Genomic DNA, 18,906 nt, shown 5'->3' on the forward strand with positions numbered 1-18,906 from the left:
TTAAATCAAGTGCTGAGACCTGCGCAGATGACTACCCGACGTCCTGCCCGAGTCACGGTGAGTGAACGGCAACCCCATTTCCTTTCCCCGACATGGGTCAAGTATTGAGCGAACACGAAGTGTTCGTCGGAGGCCTTATAAAGGCATTAAAGACAAGAGAGATAAGAGTTGGAACAAAAATTATTGCAGTATTTTCAATTTATTCATAAGGTTCCCCCTAGAGGGTTCTATAGATACCAAGAGGTGGAATAGAGTAAGAGATGCTTTAAAAGATTATTATAGAGTTTTTGGTCCAAAAAGGTTCCTGTGACCACCTTTACATATTGTAATTTAATTTCTGAGCTGCTTGCCCAGAGGCATGCAGACCCTCAGGTTGAGGAGACAGTTGCACTGGGTGAGGCTGCCTTGCGCGACTCCCTTAAATCTACCTCAAAACCGTCCTCAGAAAAATCTGAAGCCTCTGATTTCTCAGATGCAGAGAATGATGGCCTGTTAGAGGTCCTTGTACATGGTAATCTGCCACCACTTCCACCTGTTGACATGATCAGCAGATCCCAGGATGGCAGCCCGCCACTCCCTGTGCCTCCATGGCCAATTGGGGATTCATATAAGCCTTTAGACCCCAGCCTTTCTGATTCTCAGGAGGTCAACTGGAAACAACCAACACAACAAGCCTCTAGATATCACCCTAACCCTGCTGCAGCACCGGTCGCTATTAGGCCATCCCCTGACTATGATGATGCACTCAGCGTCTGCTCTCAACCTTCTAGCACATTAGTGGAGTTAGAGCAGAGAAAAGCAGATCTTTTAAAACAGATACAGCTAGAAAAAGAATGCCAAGATCTTTCAATTCAATTGCAGGCCCTCCGAGCTACACAGTTTCATAGTGTCCCTGAGATGGAGCCTGCCTCCAGCACGCCTTGTAGTGCGCTTAAAATGGTGCCTGCCTCTGGCAGCCAGCCTAAAATGGCTTTCCCAGTCACAGAGGCCTTTACTCCCCCACGGGATGTTGAAGAGGGCACTGAACCACAAGCTGTTAGGATACACACACCTCTCACCGTGACAGCCTTAAAAGAGTTAAAGGCCGCAGTCTCTCAATATGGCCCGACTGCCGCCTACACCCTGGCAGTTCTAGATTCTTTGACTCAGGGTTGGATTATTCCTAATGAGTGGAAAGACTTAGCAAAAGCCACCCTCTCCGGAGGCAATTATCTATTATGGAGACCTGAATATTTTGATCAATGCGAGGACATAGCCAGAGACAACGCCACACGGCTTAGCCCCTGGACCCTCGCTATGCTTACAGGAACAGGAGATTTTGCCACAAAAGAGACCCAAATGCAGTTCGATTCGGGCCTCTTTGCCCAGATTAATATGGCAGCCATTAGAGCATGGAAACGGCTCCCCTCAGGAGGCGAGCCTACTTTATCTCTCACCCAAATAAAACAAAAGCCTGAGGAGCCCTTTTCGGACTTTGTCGATCACCTCTTACAGGCAGCAGAGCGTCTTTTCGGCTCCACAGAAACAAACTCTGCCCTGGTTAAACAATTGGCTTATGAAAATGCAACCTCAGATTGTCAGGCTGCAATTCGACCACATCGCAAAAAAGAGGACTTATCGGGTTATATACGCTTATGTACAGATATTGGGCCAGTTTATCAAGGCCTAGCCATGGTTACAACACAACAAGGTTGCATAGTTACACAACCCCTTTCTCGTTCTAAAAAAGATGCCACTTGTTTCAAATGTGGCCAAAGTGGCCACACAGCTCGTGATTGCAAAAGAAAAAATCAAAATCAGTCCTCTACAAAAAACCCAGGGCTGTGTCCTAGATGTAAGCGAGGAGACCACTGGGCTAATGAGTGCAAGTCCAAAAGAGATGCTCACGGTAACCCTCTCTCCCCGCAGGGAAACAGGTTACGGGGCCGGCCCCAGGCCCCCAATTCCGGACAAACCCGTGGGGCTCCAAGGTTTGTCCCAGCAAAAAACCATCCATTTCAGACCTCTTCAGGGCAACCCCAGGGAGTGCAGGGTTGGACCTCTGTTCCACCTCCAGCACAGTTTTAACCCCTGACATGGGTGTTCAGATCATACCCTCAGGAATCTATGGGCCCCCTCCCCCTGGAAGTTTTGGACTTATCATTGGACGTAGTAGCACTACGCTTAAAGGATTACAAGTTCTGCCCGGGATAGTAGATAGTGATTACACAGGAGAAATAAAGGTCATGGTTTCTCCCCTTGTCGGTGTCATACCAGTTAGGACAGGGCAACGCCTTGCTCAATTGCTGCTATTGCCATTGGCTCAAACATCTAACAAATGCATAACTCCCTATAGGAGGAACTCCTTTCCTGGAGCTTCAGATGTATATTGGGCACAACGTATCTCCAAACAAAAGCCCCTCATGACTCTGTCTTTTGATGGAAAAAGTTTCTCAGGCCTCATTGATACAGGCGCAGATGTTTCCATTATCAGAAAGGAGGAATAGCCTACTGCCTGGCCTTTAGAAACAACCTTAACACACCTCCAAGGGATTGGACACTCAAAAAATCCACAACGCAGTTCCAAACAACTGGTTTGGAGAGACCAAGAAGGTAATCAGGGACACTTAAAACCTTATGTCATAGAGAGTCTGCCTCTTAATTTATGGGGTAGGGACTTACTCTCTCAAATGGGATTAATTATGGGAAGCCCTAATAATGTTGTCACAATACAAATGCTTAGTAAGGGCTACCTGCCAAAACAGGGCTTAGGAAAAAATAACATGGGCATTACTGATCCCATCATTCCCATCCCTAACAATGCTAAAGTTGGGTTAGGCCATTTTTCTTAGGGGCCATTGACGCTCCTGCGATCCATGCTACATGAATTACATGGCTATCAGATGAGCCGGTATGGGTCGATCAGTGGCCCCTTAACTCTGAAAAGCTTGCAGCCGCACAGCAGCTGGTGCAGGACCAGTTAGATGCAGGCCACATTGTTCCTAGTAATTCCCCTTGGAACACACCTATCTTTGTTATCCGGAAAAGGTCAGGAAAGTGGAGGCTGCTACAAGACCTTAGGGCAATAAATAAGACAATGGTCTTAATGGGGCCTCTACAGCCTGGCCTCCCCTCACCCAGTGCCATTCCTTTAGGATTTTTTAAAATTGTCATAGATCTTAAAGATTGCTTTTTCTCTATTCCTTTACATCCAAAGGACCAAAAGCGTTTTGCCTTCAGTCTCCCATCAATTAATTTTAAAGCCCCTATGCAGAGATTTCAATGGAGAGTTTTGCCACAAGGTATGGCCAACTCCCCCACACTATGCCAGTCTTTTGTAGCCACTGCAATACAGTCAGTCAGAGATCATTGGCCACATATCTATATTATTCATTACATGGACGATATCCTCTTGGCAGGAGATGATCAAAACCAAACCCTAAGGTGCTACCAGGACTTACAGGTTGCCTTACAAGAGGCTGGACTTCAAATAGCCCCTGATAAAGTACAGCTTACTGATCCATATACTTACTTCGGTTTTCAATTATGTGGCACTCAAATACTCTCTTTAAGGCCCCAACTGAGGCTTGATGGCCTCAGAACACTTCATGACTTCCAAAAACTATTGGGAGATATTAATTGGCTCATACCATTTTTAAAACTAACTAAACATGATTTACAGCCCCTTTATGCACTGCTTCGGGGAGACATAGACCCAACTTCCCCCCGAGAGCTTACACCTGATGCCAGGAGAGCGCTCAGTAAAGTAGAAGAGGCTATTGCTCAACAAACTGTTTCCGTTATGGACTACAATGAGCCTTTACAGTTTCTCATTTTTAATACAAAGCTTTGCCCTACAGCAGTGTTCTGGCAACAAGCTCCCCTCATGTGGGTCCATTTACCAGTCTCTCCAAAAAGAACACTTTTGCCTTATTTCCAAGCTGTCTCAGACCTAATAATCCAGGGTAGAAAGCAGGGAAAATGTTACTTTGGCAAAGAACCAGACATTATCATTCAACCTTTTACAAAAGACCAAATAGATTGGCTACTTCAGAGCACGGAAGTATGGCCTATTGCCTTAGCTTCCTATTCAGGGACTATTGACAATCATTACCCTCCAAATAAGCTAGTTGACTTTGCTAATCGTCACTCATTTATATTCCCTAAAGTCAAAGCTTCACAACCCCTTCCGGGTGCCCTGGTTTTATTCACTAATGGCTCATCCTCCGGAAGGGCTGCTTATGTATCTCAAGACAATGTTTCTACCCTCCAGGCAGATACTTCCTCTGCACAATTAGCAGAGTTAGAAGCTATTCTTGCAGCTTTTGCTGCTTACTCTGACCAACCATTTAATTTGTATACTGACAGTGCTTATCTTGCCCAGTCTGTTCCATTATTAAGACTGTTGCTACTATATGTCATGCTTCCCCAGCTGCAAATCTGTTCAAACAATTACAATGCTTCATACGGCTTCGCCGTCATAAGTTCTTTATCGGTCATCTGCGAGCTCATTCCAACCTCCCAGGGCCTCTTGCCCAAGGAAATCATTTGGCTGATGTTGCTATACGAGCACAGGTTTTTATGGCTCAGGACTCCAAGGTGTCTGAGGCCCGACAAGCCCATCAGCTACACCACCTCAATGCTCACACCCTCCGCCTTCTCTACAAAATTACCCGTGAGCAAGCCAGACAAATTGTAAAAAATTGTCCATCTTGTGCTATCCACTCACCTATTCAACACCTAGGAGTCAACCCTAGAGGTTTAATTCCTAACGCCTTATGGCAAATGGATGTTACCCATTTCAATGAGTTTGGCAATCTAAAATATGTACATGTCATTATTGACACTTCATTTTTGCCACTCTCCAGACTGGAGAAGCTGCTAAACACATTATAGCCCATATGCTGTCAGCCTTCTCAGTTCTGGGATGTCCTCAACAGCTCAAGACCGATAATGGCCCTGGCTATACCAGTACCTCCTTTGCTCAATTTTGTAAAAGCCTTAATATCCTCCACACTACAGGTATACCTTATAATCCTCAGGGACAAGGCATTGTTGAACGTGTGCATCGTTCTCTTAAATTCACCATAGATAAAATAAAAAGGGAGACATGGTACCCCACCCAGGGGTCCCCTAGAAATGTCCTTTCACATGCTCTTTTTATTTTAAATTTTCTGACCCTGGATGCTTCAGGCTGCTCCGCAGCATCTCGGTTTTGGCATACTCAGACTCAAACACGGTTTGCATCTGTTTTATGGAGAGACCCACTAACCAACGTGTGGAATGGCCCTGATCCAGTCCTTATCTGGGGACGAGGTTCAGTGTGTGTTTACTCTCAACAAGATAGAGAAGCTAGATGGCTACCTGAACGCCTCGTAAAGCAAGTAGACAGTTCTTCAAAGACCCCATGTAATGCCCAGGAATAATGTTATTTCCTGAGGCACAATCCCCTGTGTTCTCTTACAGGTGACACATCTCCCTGGAGCCTTATGCTGCTTAGCCAGCCTTCTTGAGCCACACCACACCCATGGTGGATTTTGACCCCTGCCAAACAGACTGCAATTACTGACAGCCATGCACAGAACCCCATGACTGCGGAAGAGGCTCTTCTCGGTCTGGAGGAACATACACCAGCCAAATGGACTGCATCCAGTGTTATACAAGGCATGCTCCAAGACACAGGAGAATGACTTCATACAGAGACACCAACAAATGGCTGTCAACCCCTTCTCCTTGATTTGGTGGGGGGGAGTTTTTCCCTTACCTAGTCCCCCTTTTGGGTCCCCTAGCTGACCTATTGTTTCTCATTTCTGTGAGTCTTGTATTTTTCAGAGGATTGTGATGTTCATTAATAACCGGATAGACGCATTTATGGCAAAGCCCATTCAGGTACACTATCATCAGCTGGAGATGGCAGATCAACAAACCTACAGGGAAGGAATTCCCACAAGTGGCCCATATGATGATGCGGCCTGACTGCCCTGGGGCAATGGACAGGCAGTCAGAGACGGGCAACTAGGACATGCATGTTAATTCCAACGGCCACCTAAGACAGGCACAGGACCAACTGCTGTTCTGCAAGCCCATGACGGGTAAGGCCTGGTTGGGTTCATGCAATGCGGTCCTTGACCTAAGACAGACGCTGTCCTCACAGGGCCTGCCATACTCTTAATTAAATAATATAAAAAGGGAGGAGATGTAGGGAGCCGAGTGACAGGCATTGCTGCCTCGATGTCTCTCTCTCTCTCTCCTATGGGCACTGCGTCTGCCTACATTAACCATAATCCTCTTCTGCTTATGTCACTTATCCGGATGTGATGGTAACCCTGTTGTATTCATCTGTTTAACCTCTTCCTGTCCCAGCTCCCGCCCTTAGCCTATAAAAGGTGTGATTATTTTCTGAATAAACCGGAAGCTTGATCGGATTATTTCGTCTTGCTTTCATCTCTTTTTGTCTCCCCCATGTCTTTTATTTAATCCCCGTTTCCCCTCCAGGAGTTCTGAACTTGTTGATCTGCAGGCCGGATCAAGCAATTAAAGCAGTATGAAAGCTAATTTGCCCAGATATTCCTTAATTTAAAATGGAATTATATTCCAAAAAAACACCATTAATTTGAAAATATCATAAAACAAAAACACATTTAATATACCTAACTTATTAAGTATTATAGCTAAGCAACAATGTAAAGTATCTTTCATATTACCATCATGATTATGTGGTTGGTTGAAAGCTCACTGCTCACTGCTGCTATTGCCAGTATCACAAGAAATTATTAAGGAATAAAAAAGAAAATATTATGCTATGTATTGTTATTCTAGGGAGTGATCAAAGCTCAAAATACAATTTCTCCTGAATATGGATTACTTCAACATCATCATAAAGTAAAAAGATCACAAACTGATCCATGAAAAATTGATAATTTAGACAAAGAACTTAGAGATTTAAGAAACAAATATCTTAAGCCATGCCAGAAACATTAAGTATGTGTTTATCAAGGTATATATGACTTGTTTCTCCATTTAATTCAGACTTCTATACAAATGTCACTCACTCAGAATTTACCCTGACATAGTACCCTTTACTGTGCTTTATTCTTTTATGGTTCTTATCGCTGCCTGATATTTTAATAAATGATTTCTTTATTAGATATTACCTGATACTCCCATTGGACTATATGTTTCAGAAGAGTACAGATTTTATTTTTTCACCAATCTAAACCCAGGTTCCAAAGTAATATGGGGAAAACAGCATATAATTTATATTATATTATATTATATATTTTACTGATTCATAGCATAACAGCTATAAGTTGAATAGCTCTTATATGAAATGTATATGACAGGGTTCCAAATTTTTAGTTTTAGATTTTTAAATATTTTAGTGCACATAATGAGGGACACTGGCAATGGAACCCACGTCTAGGCATGAAATTCATTTATATTTCATGTTCACCTTACCCACTGGTTAAAGGCAGTTTTATATAATATTTTTAGCATATCATGTCAGCACTCAAAAAATGTTGAATGTTGAAGCATATTTGATTTTAAGGTTAGTGATGCTCAATCTGTATTTATACATAATTAGAAGTTGCTTAATATTTGTATTGAGAATGATAATGATTTGTCATACTGATAACATTAAAAATATTGTCTTCAAATTAAATATCAAAGATTCTTAACAACCTAGGTCCTGGAAGAAAACTATAAAATGTACAACTAAGAATTTTTAGGTAAGTCATTATGATATTTAATTTTACGTATCAACTTAACTTGCTCACAAAGTGCCCATATATTTGATCAATCACTATTCTGTATATTTCTGTGAGGCTGTTTTTGGATACAATTAGCATTTAAATCGCTAAACTGTAAAGCAGATTATTCTCCCCAGTGTGGACACACCTCACCCAATCAGTTGAAGTTTAATAGAAAGACTGGCTCTTTATTGAATATAAGAATTCTTCCTACTCTTTTGACATGTGGCTCAAATTAAAACATCCGCTCTGAGTCTCAAGTGAATTATACCATCAACTCCCCTCAGCCTCCCAGTTGGTCAGCCACAAATATTGAGACCTATCAGTCTCCTAAATAAAATGAACAATCTCTTATAACAAACAAACACTATATATATTCATTGTACAAAATAGTAAAATAGTAACATATATTACTAATAGAATATATATTCTATTAATTCTGTTTTTCTAGAGAATTCTGAGTAATAAGGTCATCTTACTTAAATGAATTTCTAACTATAAAAGGAAAGTACATATAGAATCCTAATAAATATATATTGTGTCATTCTCTATGATGAACACTAACCATCAGTTGGAGCCTATGTGTTGCTTTTAATGAGTATATTTGGGCAAGGGGAAGTTCTTGTAACAGGCCTTTTCTCATGAAGAAGGAAATCCAAAAAACTAAAACCATATACATATATATACACATATATACACATATATATGTGTATATATATAATGTATTTCAATATGTACTTAAACTTCAAAGGCTCAAATGCTGTCAGTAAAGTCAAAGGCCATGAGGCACATTCTTATCCAAATGTAGTACTACAATACCTTCAAATACAAAAAGATAATTCTGGATTAAAGGCCTCTTAGGAGTCTACGTGCCTATCTCTCCTTTCACAGTGTAAATAATCAAAACCTAACTGGGGTTCAAGTGGAACATTTAAATTGACATCTGATGTTATTTCATCCCAATCATTTTCAGAAGCAGAAACACTGCAGACAATTGTACCACTTCTTGCAAATCTGCATTTAAATGAATTTTCATAATCAAATACCTATTTAAGTTACAAGAAAATGTGCACGCACTAACCCAGCTTGCTTTCGATGAATTTAGATGGTTATACTATTTGACTGATGGCGACTATTTGAAGCCTGTAACATATGCTTACTTGAGACAAGATAAATGAAAAGAAATAACATTTCATTTAAAATGTGTTGCTGCTTAGATTTTAAAAACTAAAGATACACTCCAAATAATAACTCTTTATACCCTTCTCAAAAGAGTATTATTCATTTTAAAGAAGTCATAAACATCCAATGTAGAAATATATTTATTAGTACATATCAGTAATTCAGAATAAGCTTCATTTGAGTATGCTGGCCCATGCATATAGCACATTTTGATTATTTTTATCTCCATTATTCCTCTCTTTCCTCATCCCCAACTGCTTTCTCTATCTCTAAAATTCTACCTTCCACTTTATAGATATCTCTCCGACATGGAATATTTTTAAACTGTCATTATTTTTTCAAAATTTCTATATTCACAGACCTTGAAGATAAAATTTAAACAACACTTGGTCTTTCAAAGAAAATGCAGTAAGAAGATTCTACCTACTTAAAGAAGACATCTAAAGAACTTAAAGAACTCATCTCAAAAACATGACAAATAAATCTCAATTTGTTCCTATTTCAAAGGAGTGTCTCTGCTGAGCTCAAAAGAAAACGTAGAATTTAAACTGTTTTATCCCCCACAAGATAATAATTGGCAAGCTCAGCTAATAGGTTGTTTATGAACTTCCAAAATAGTACTATTTCATTTCAGGCCATCAAAAATAGGACTAAACTGCTTTAATTAATTGTCCTTTGATACTGGTAGGTATGTTCCTGATTTAAGGGAAAAAGTCAAATATTTCTTCTACAGTTTTTGCCACTTGATTTGTTTATTTTTTCTTGAGCGTTCTCTTTTCCTGATTAGAGCCATTTCTAACAATGTAAGAAAATTGCTTCTTGTTAAACTCGAGTGAGTCATTTTGAGTCCATACACTGTGTCTTGTAGACACAATGACACCATGCTTTTCAGTTTGAATATGTTACCAACTGAATTGTTCCCTATCAATACTTATATATCCTAATAAGAAGTGGCCATTAGAACGTGCAGACACCAGTGATATACAGGCACAGAAAAGAAGCTACTAAAGGCCATAGCAAGAAGGCAGTCACTTGCAAACCAAGGAGAGAGGCCTCAGGAAAAACCAAATCTACTTGATTCAGTCTTGGACTTCTGCCTTTCACAAGTATGAAAAAATTTCAGTTGTTCAGATATCTAGTGTGTGGTATTATACACATTGGTACAAGACGACTGGTACATTTGCTTCAGGTACCAATAAGTTTACACAATCCTAACAGCCCAAAGGAAAAAATGGTACAACAAATCAATAATTAAAATTTAGGTAAAACAATGTGATAATTATACAGGATGGTGAATTTTCACAAATTATATGCTGGTTAATTCTACCTAACCTAATCTAGTCCAACCCAATTCAAACCCAAAAAACTTAGCTATTTCCTTTGAGAAACTCCAGGGATTCAAAGACAAATGAAACATGTTTTTCACACTATTTTGCTGCTAGTTAAAAAACAACTAATACATTTGAAAAGGGTTATATAGCATATCTCATGAAACTACAGGTTGAATATCCCTAATCTACAAACTTGAAGTTTGGATTTTGAAGCACTTCAGATTTCAGACATTTTGGATTAGGGATGCTCAGCTGGTAGAATATATGCAAATATTTCAAAAGCTGAGATCTGAAACATTTCTGTTCCCAAGCATTTTGGATAAGAGATATTTAACCTGAACAGAAAATAGAACAAATTATTACTGGTGCATCATTAAACAATTAAAGCATATTATAAAACACTTCAAAGTGATACATGTTTTATAAATGTGTACTTACATATATAATATGTGTACATGTATTACATCCTTTTAAAAATTACAGAAAATACATATACAAAAAATGTGAATTGCGTCTGCCTGGCAAGCACCAGATCATGAGTCTGATCCCTGGTACCAAAAAAAAGTTGTTTTAAGTAGTACAACTAGTGCAATTTTAATTTTCTTGGTTTTTTCTTAACTTTAGTGAAAATATGTTTCAAATATTTTCATATTTGAAACATGATCAAAAATGATGTCTTTAAAAGTGCTATTACCTCAAGAAAGACTGCCTAAACCTGAAATTATTTAATGTTTACTCAAGAAGATTAAAGGGAACAGTGTTTAAGAAGTTCATACTAAATTCTGTCAGTTTTGTAATTTTTTAATTAAAGTGAAAGCCATATAATACAAAATTAACCTTTTGTTTAAAAATGTTTTTAAATGTAGGTTTGCAGTACATGCAGTTTATAACCATCTTGAGGGTAGGTACATGTACATAATACACCTTGTTCCTTCTTAATGCCCTTCCTTAACCCTGTCCTCTCCCTCCCTCTACCTACAGTTCCTTTTTTCATTCTTACTGATACTATTAATTCTAGCATGTTTACATTGAGTGAGATGCATGCAATGTTTACATTCACTGAGATTAGCTTCCTGTACAGGATGGGTCTTTAGTCTACTTATTTCCTTTTTACTCACCCTCAAGCCTTGCCTGTGGCCTCTTGGACCATTTTCCATTTTCAAAAGATCCATCTCCTTGCCTCCTTCTATCCATCTTTTCTTATTCAATTTGTTTGCATTTTGCTTTATTCAAATGAGGGATACTATGTGGTATTTAAGCTTGTGTGTCTAGTTTACTTCATTCAACATATTTTCCAGAAGCACTCACTTTCATAAAAATGTCTCAAATTTGTCCTTTGTAGCTGAGTAGTATTCCCTTATATGTAGGTATTACCTTTTTTTAAATATCCAATAACTTGTTGGTGAATACACAGGCTACTTTCAAGATTTAACTATTATGAATTGTGCTTCTATAAACATTGGGATATATGTAACACTGTAGTATGATATATTAAGTTTTGGGGAAAGGTATCTAAAAGGAGGTATTTGGATCATATGGAATTTCTAAATGTAGTTCTATGAGACATCTCCATACAGATTCCCATAATGGTTTTGCTAGTTTACATTCCTGTCAACAATGTAGAAAGCTTCTTGTATCCTCTATTCTGCTTCATTGATTCACATGTCTGTTTTTGTTCCAGTACCATGCCATTTTTATTACTGTTGCTTTGCATTAAATTGCCTATTTTTTATGAAGTGAAATTCATGTGACATAAAATTAACCTATTAAAATGAGCAATTCAATACCATTTAGCACATTAACAGCACTGTAGAGTCACCACTCCTCGTTAGTTCCAAAATATTTCATCACCTCAAAAGAAAATGTCATACCCATCAAGCACGACTCCCTTATTCTTTGGTGATACAATTCTGCCATCTTCATTAACTGTTCTGAATATTTTTCTTAAAATATTATTTTTATCAAAGCAATTTGGTGCTTACTAAACTTAGTAACACTGAAAAACAGGTGTCTGAGGTTTAGAAATTAAATAACCAACTAAGTATCCTAGGAAAAAATATTAAATGAAGAAATAATGTAGGGCTGGGGGGTTAGCTTAATGGTAGTTGGTTGGTATATTTGTGGCCTTGGATTTGATATTTAGCATTATAAAACAAACAGTGTAAGGTCTCCTGGAAATGAAATTGTTTAAAAAAAAATTCCAAAGACGCCAGTTGGCATATAATGTTCATGATCAATTAATCTGATGAAGTGGTCAAAAGGATTTAAACGGTTTATGGTTTACTTTTAGAAATTGCAACATCCTACCATTTATAACACAGTCTCTTCTTCAACATGACTCTAAAAGAAAACTTCAATTTTTAAAAATAATGCAATTTCTATGAACAACCTGACATTCATTGGTATTACTAATGACAAGACTCAAACAGCAGGTACTTTAGCTGGGCAGGGTAGCATATGCCTATAATCCCAGTGCGGGAAGACTGAGGCAGGAGTATCTCTGTGAGTTTGAGGCCAGCCTGGGCTACACAGTGAGTTCAAGCCTGGTCTGAACTACATGGCAAAATCCTGTCTCAAAAAAAAAAAAAAAAAAAAAAAAAAGAAAGAAAGAAAAGAAAAAGGAAAGAAAGAAAGAAAGAAAAAACTCTGTTACTTAAGATGCTCCAACATACTACTTCCACTCTTCAAAAGCCATCCTTCAATGCCCCATGAAAAATGGCTAACTCGGAGCCTTGTAGTGGGCATACTGTATGCAACGCATGCTACTGCATAGCATCTGACTTTTAGGTTCCAACTTAACCATTTGTAGTGACTGCAGAAGTACCTCTCTGAACGTTTCACTTCGCATAAACAAGAAAGTGGGTGGAGGACTGCTGAGAGCTTTTATCACACTAATGTCATCTGCATTATCTTTAAAAGCCTTATCTCCAAATGTAGCAGATACAGGCACATAAGTGCTGCTTTCCCATCTTTCATTCCTGAGTCCATGGCCCTTTTCTCTTTCTTTTGATCTCAATTTGGGGTTCTAAAAGAGTAACAAAATACCAATAATATATCCAACATCCCCCGCAAAGGGGGATAGAGGTTGTGAAGTTTGTGGCAGCTCCGAATGACAGAAATATCCACTCTCGTCTGTCTACCCTTTCTGCCCTTCCATGTGAAACTTTCAGCCCTGCGGCAATTGCTCTGGAGACTCCAAAACCGTAAAGCACCTGCTGGCCTCGATGCTGGTATAGGATTTTCTAAACAGAAAAGCAGTTACAGAATAACAGCAGGTATCAATGAACGGGATTACAGATATAAAAAATTAAAAGTTTTTTTGTACAGCAAGAGAATCAATTAGTAGTCTGAAGAGACAGTCTACAAAATGAGAAAAAAAAAAAATGGGGGTGGGGATTTAGCTCAGCAGCACAAGTGCCTGCCTGGCAAGCATGGGGTTGTGAGTTAATCCCTGGCACCAACAAAAACAAAAGAAAAAAAAAAAAATTTCCAGACATTCCTTACACAGAAGGCTAATATCTAGAATATAGGAAGAACTTTTAAAAAATTAGACGACCAAAGACACAGTCAAGAAATGAGCAGGTGAAATGAACAGACACTTCACAGAGGAGGAAGTACAAATGGACATTAATATAGGAAAAAAATGTTCCACATCTGTTATGGTTGATACACTGTGACAATTTAAGTCTAGAAGCTTAACTAAGTAATGCAGCCGCTTTACATTTTGAGGTACAGAGGACCACCAACTGCTCTAAGGTGTTGTTCCTTGTGTCAATCTCAGAAGGTCAAAAGTTTAAGTGATTCAGCAGGGGGCCAGTGTTCTTATTTTGTAAATATCCTCAATCTGTACAAGAGGAGGGAAAATAAATGGTGTGAGCGCTACACCCACCCGAGGGGCATGGCCTGCTTACAATACAAGAGAGAAAAAGAGGCTTGATCTTCCTCCCTTTTGCTCCTGTTGCTTTGCTGTCCTCTACTCCCATGAACTGTTGCCCTTCGGCCATGCCGCCCCGCCCTGGAGCCAACTAATTAGGAACTGAAACTTCCACAAATTATGAGCCAAATAAACCTTTCCCCTTTAACTTTGGGAATTGGGTATTTTTGCCTCACTAACAAGAGAAATGTAATCAAGATAGCATCTCTGGCCATGAGAGAAATGAAAATTAAATCAATACCAAGATTCCATCTTATACTAGAAAGAATGGCAATCATCAAGGAATAAAAAATAACATGCTGGTGAAGTTGTAATCCAAAAGGAATCCCTAGTAACAGGTTTGAGTTAAACTACAACTTGGGGGGGAGGACACCAGGTAGTGTCTAATGCTGAATAACCAATATATTTATCAGACACTAGACACGACAAATTGACAAATACATATTTTACAGAGAAGAGCATCTGATCATGATAAGGGTCTAAGATGGAAAAGTCAAGGTGACAAATGTGAAAAGTGAACAGATAGAGTTATTATATACTTACATACTTGTACAGAATTTCTACACAAGATACTATCTGCCCATTTATTAACTCCTGTTCAAATATGTACTGTTCCTAGGATCAGAGAATTGGCCAGAAGAAAATTTTCAAATTTTTATGTTGACACCCTTTGAAAAGGAACTATTCATATTATCATATGAGAAAATAAATATGCTTTAACAGGATCATTTTTAGGAACCTTCTTATAGCTGCTTTTTAATGAGAGGTTCCAGGGTTTTTTTGTTTGTTTGTTTTTGTTTTGTTTTGTTTTGTTTTGGTGCCAGGGATCAAACTCATGACCTCATATTTGACAAGCAGGCACTTAGGCTGCTGAGCTAAAACCCCAACCCCCAGATCTTTTTTATAAGAAAAAGAGCTGCAGATTAACTGATGAGGGAAAAGTGTGGATTAATTAGACAATGCTAATAGAAATAATGTTTCAAAATGGTTTTCTATATTCTTCCCCTAGGCACAATATTTTTATAGTTCTTATTTATAAGCACTGAAAATTGTGCCAGGATACAGGCATTTTACTTAATTCTCACAATGATCCTACGACTCATGATCTCCATTTTAAAGAGAAGGAAACATTCAGAGAGGTTATGTTACCTTAACTGGATAGTAAGTGAGAAAAAAAAAGAGGATTCAAATCTAAAATACTAGTGTTGCTGCAAGCAAGAATGTTATTTATTTTACAAAACAATTTATGAAAGTAGGCAAAACCAGCAGGGTTAGGAAACTTATCCAATGACAGAGGCCTGAAATAGTCCAAGAAGACCTTTATAATACTATTAATAACCTAGAAACATCAAGAAAATATGCCTTTTATACAACACGAAGAAATTAAAGAGAGAAAGGGATTCGTCAGTATCTCTGAATTAAAGGAAAATCAACTTTAAAGTAGGTAGTAATTGAAATAACTCACATCAGTTACAGATTTTCAATATAAAATAATTTTAAAAATAGAAGTATATTCCTAAGATATAAAATTAATAAAGCAATTTAACAACTCAGATATTTTCATGCAAACAAAAATCAATACTTTTATTAAAAGAAATCTTTTATTTTTATCATTTCAGGTAAAAGGAGAGCAATAGAAAAACAGTCAGGGGTTACTAGAAGAAAAATTTCTGTGGAAGTGTTTCCTTTCTCTAATCAACAACAAACCAAAATTAATCAGCAACAATTCAGCACAAAACTTCAGTAGTTTAATCATTACAAATTATACTACCACAGTCAGAAATTTTGGTTACCGGCCATGCTTTATCCAACCAAAAATTTCAAAAGATAAAAAATGCAAACTACATTGGTTCAAAATTACAGAAAAAATGAGTGCTAAAGACCCCGAGAGTCCAACCCACAGTATCAGTTTCATATCATGAAGTACATGTCAAGTTTCTGCTGAATTATTAAGTATGATAAGTAGCACAGAGAATTAAATCAAAGAAAATAAGTGTCAGAAGACCTGAGTGTACTCGTGCTCTGCCACATGTGGCGAGCACGTCCTTGACTGTGTTACTTCTTCCCTCTAGGCTGTTTCCGCATCTGTAATATGAAGCATCTGTCCTGAATTACTTTTCCATTCATTTCAGTCTTTAAAATTATATGACACTCTATGACAAGATCACTTTCCAACTTTCTAATCTATAAAGACTATGAGCTCCTGACTATCAAAACTAGGGTTTTCCCATTTCCATGCTTACCTCAATGCTTAAATTAAGCTCTAATAAATATGATACCATATTTGAACAAATTATCACACATTAACATTATAAAATCAAAATACTGTCTTAAATTCAGCATAACTACCAGCTTATGCCTAAATAAAACCCAAATTTTCCTGTTCAGTCAAGCAAGAAAAATGATTACATGCACCTTCTTTTCTGCATTAAAAATCTTAGCATAGGCTACTTAACATAAAATTTCAAATAAGAAAAGCAAAAACAATCAGGTTTACAGTAGGTTCTTAACATTTGTAAGTTAAAAGAATAAAATATCTCTAATTGCAAGGATTTGTTTATTCAGGATATTTTTAACATCAGTTCAGGTATTCTACAGAAATTCCTGAAATATCAATAGTAAAAATATGGATAGGTGTTAAAAAATCAGTTATCAAATTGTCATTTATAACATGCTTTTCAGTTCAATATTGGACTCATGAAAGGAAACTGAACACTCATGTTCTTATACAAGTTTTTTTTACATAAGACCACTGTAGTTGAGAAAAACCTGTGTAATTATAGACAATAAGCCAGATCTAGACCATCCAAAGAATTTGGAAGAACAGTGAGATCAAAAAAAAAAAAAAAGGAAATCTGGAAACGTTTTTTTTTTTTTTTTTTGTCATGAATTCTAGAGAAATGCAGGGGCTAATGGCCAGTTCTAGGGTGTTTCTTCCATTGTTAACCTCCACCAAAATAATACTGCTTAAAAATTAGACTTAAAAGTTCCATTCAAACATCAAAAAGAGTGCTTTTATAAGCCAGAAATCCTCAAATTTTTTCTTAAGGATGATTTCTTTCTTTTTTCCCTTAGCTAAGCAACAGTGGAGTGAGTCAATGTTCAGATATAAAGGTTATAAAATACTACGCAGAAAGGATGCCAGTGACAGAGTCCAACAAATTCACCATTTGAGACTTAGTCTCAAATCTTCTGGTTTCTACCCATATCACTCTGGTGCTTTCTAAAATTTGAAGAAATACTATAAATCAAGAAAAAGTTCAGTGCTTTCAATTATAAAAAAGGAAAACCTTTTGTACAAGTAAAACTCATAACCAAATAAATAAAACATGTATGTAACAATTATCACAAATTACTAGTATTTAAAATATTAATAATTTAATAATACTAATATTGTGCTCATACATACATAAATACATATAAAAAATTTCCAGGTAGTATCTCTTTCTCCTAGAACATAAATACAACCTAAGACATTTTTGTTTTTAATATAGGACCCTCAAATTTTACTCAATAACATCTTAGTGATATTTTACTATCTTCCACTTATATAATATGTGAAACATTATATCAACTACTAAGAAGTTACAGTGTCAACAGTTTATAAAATCAGAAATGGTGTAAAGTAATGGATCTACCTGTGGTTCTCCCTTTTGTTTTATATTTTTCCTGTTGCCATTATCATCACTGCCAATATCATCATCATCAGTGGCAGCACAACAGAGGCAGAAACTTCTGGGTGATTCTGATACCCACAAAAGTTTGACACAATCATTGCTTTTATAGGAAGAAAGGAAAAAGCTAAACAATGCCCTACATATTTTTCTCTTTTCAATTGATTCCAACTGGATCAGTGACCATTTTCTTTTAAATCCAAATGAAAGCCCAGTTTCTGAAATAACAAGGTGACAGGTCTGGACTATGTTCCAGGGAAAAATGCCAAACACTCAGAGAAGGGCACTTGGGAAGGAGGCCAGGATGATTCCACACTGAACCCCTCTAGATTATGAAGATACTACTCTCATAAACCTGGCCATAAGAATAATAGCCACGATTTGCCTGACATATCCAGTCAATGACAGCATTAAACCTCTTTGTGGTTTTCTGTCATCTTGATTAGTTTTCACTGACTTAAATTCTTTTTGAAGGTGCTTCAGAGTTTGAGAAATTATAAAAAATTCCCTGGTGTCCCTTCCTGGAGTTATAGCATAAATCTTACTGATCTTGTGCCCTAAACTTCATTTCTCAAATTCCTTCTTAGAAATGATTTGTTACTGGCCTTCCTCAATCTTCTCATACAGTGTAACAGTTCATGCCAGGGTGCAATTAATCTCATCCCTGTCACTCTCTCAGAGCTCCAGATACCTAGAGAAGATGATATAAAAGAGGGAGATGCCTATCTCTAGGCTTTACACAATCACTCTATCATCTTCTATTGTATTGTTTTGTTTTGTCATTTTTTTACAGGACAGGTTTGCTTTTCAAGGATCAATATTCAATTCAACAACACTACAAATCAAATCTTCACAAAGTGAGAAAATTTGTTTCTGTTTTGAAATTATTGTAAACTTAGCCAAGGCCATTTCATGAAACTCATTTTTATTAATTCCAACCAGAGTCAGTATAAACTGTAAAAGGCAAGTTAAATTTCTTCCCTACTGTCAACAAATATTGCTTTAACAGATCCATTTAAAAAATAATGAGTCTAATGAGAGAATTTGTAAGCACT

The 18,906-nt window shown here is 37.5% G+C and overlaps 1 protein-coding gene across 6 annotated transcripts in view; it reads right to left on the bottom strand.

Annotated features, from left to right (window-relative positions):
* Macrod2 (mono-ADP ribosylhydrolase 2) overlaps nucleotides 1–18,906 on the bottom strand; it is a 1,970,011-nt gene that overhangs the window by 1,862,476 nt on the left and 88,629 nt on the right. The gene's annotated exons all lie outside the window — the stretch shown is intronic.

Source organism: Cavia porcellus, unplaced genomic scaffold, assembly GCF_034190915.1.
Source record: "Cavia porcellus strain 051 isolate PalLab524CR breed Dunkin Hartley unplaced genomic scaffold, mCavPor4.1 scaffold_5, whole genome shotgun sequence".
Lineage (NCBI taxonomy): Eukaryota > Metazoa > Chordata > Mammalia > Rodentia > Caviidae > Cavia > Cavia porcellus.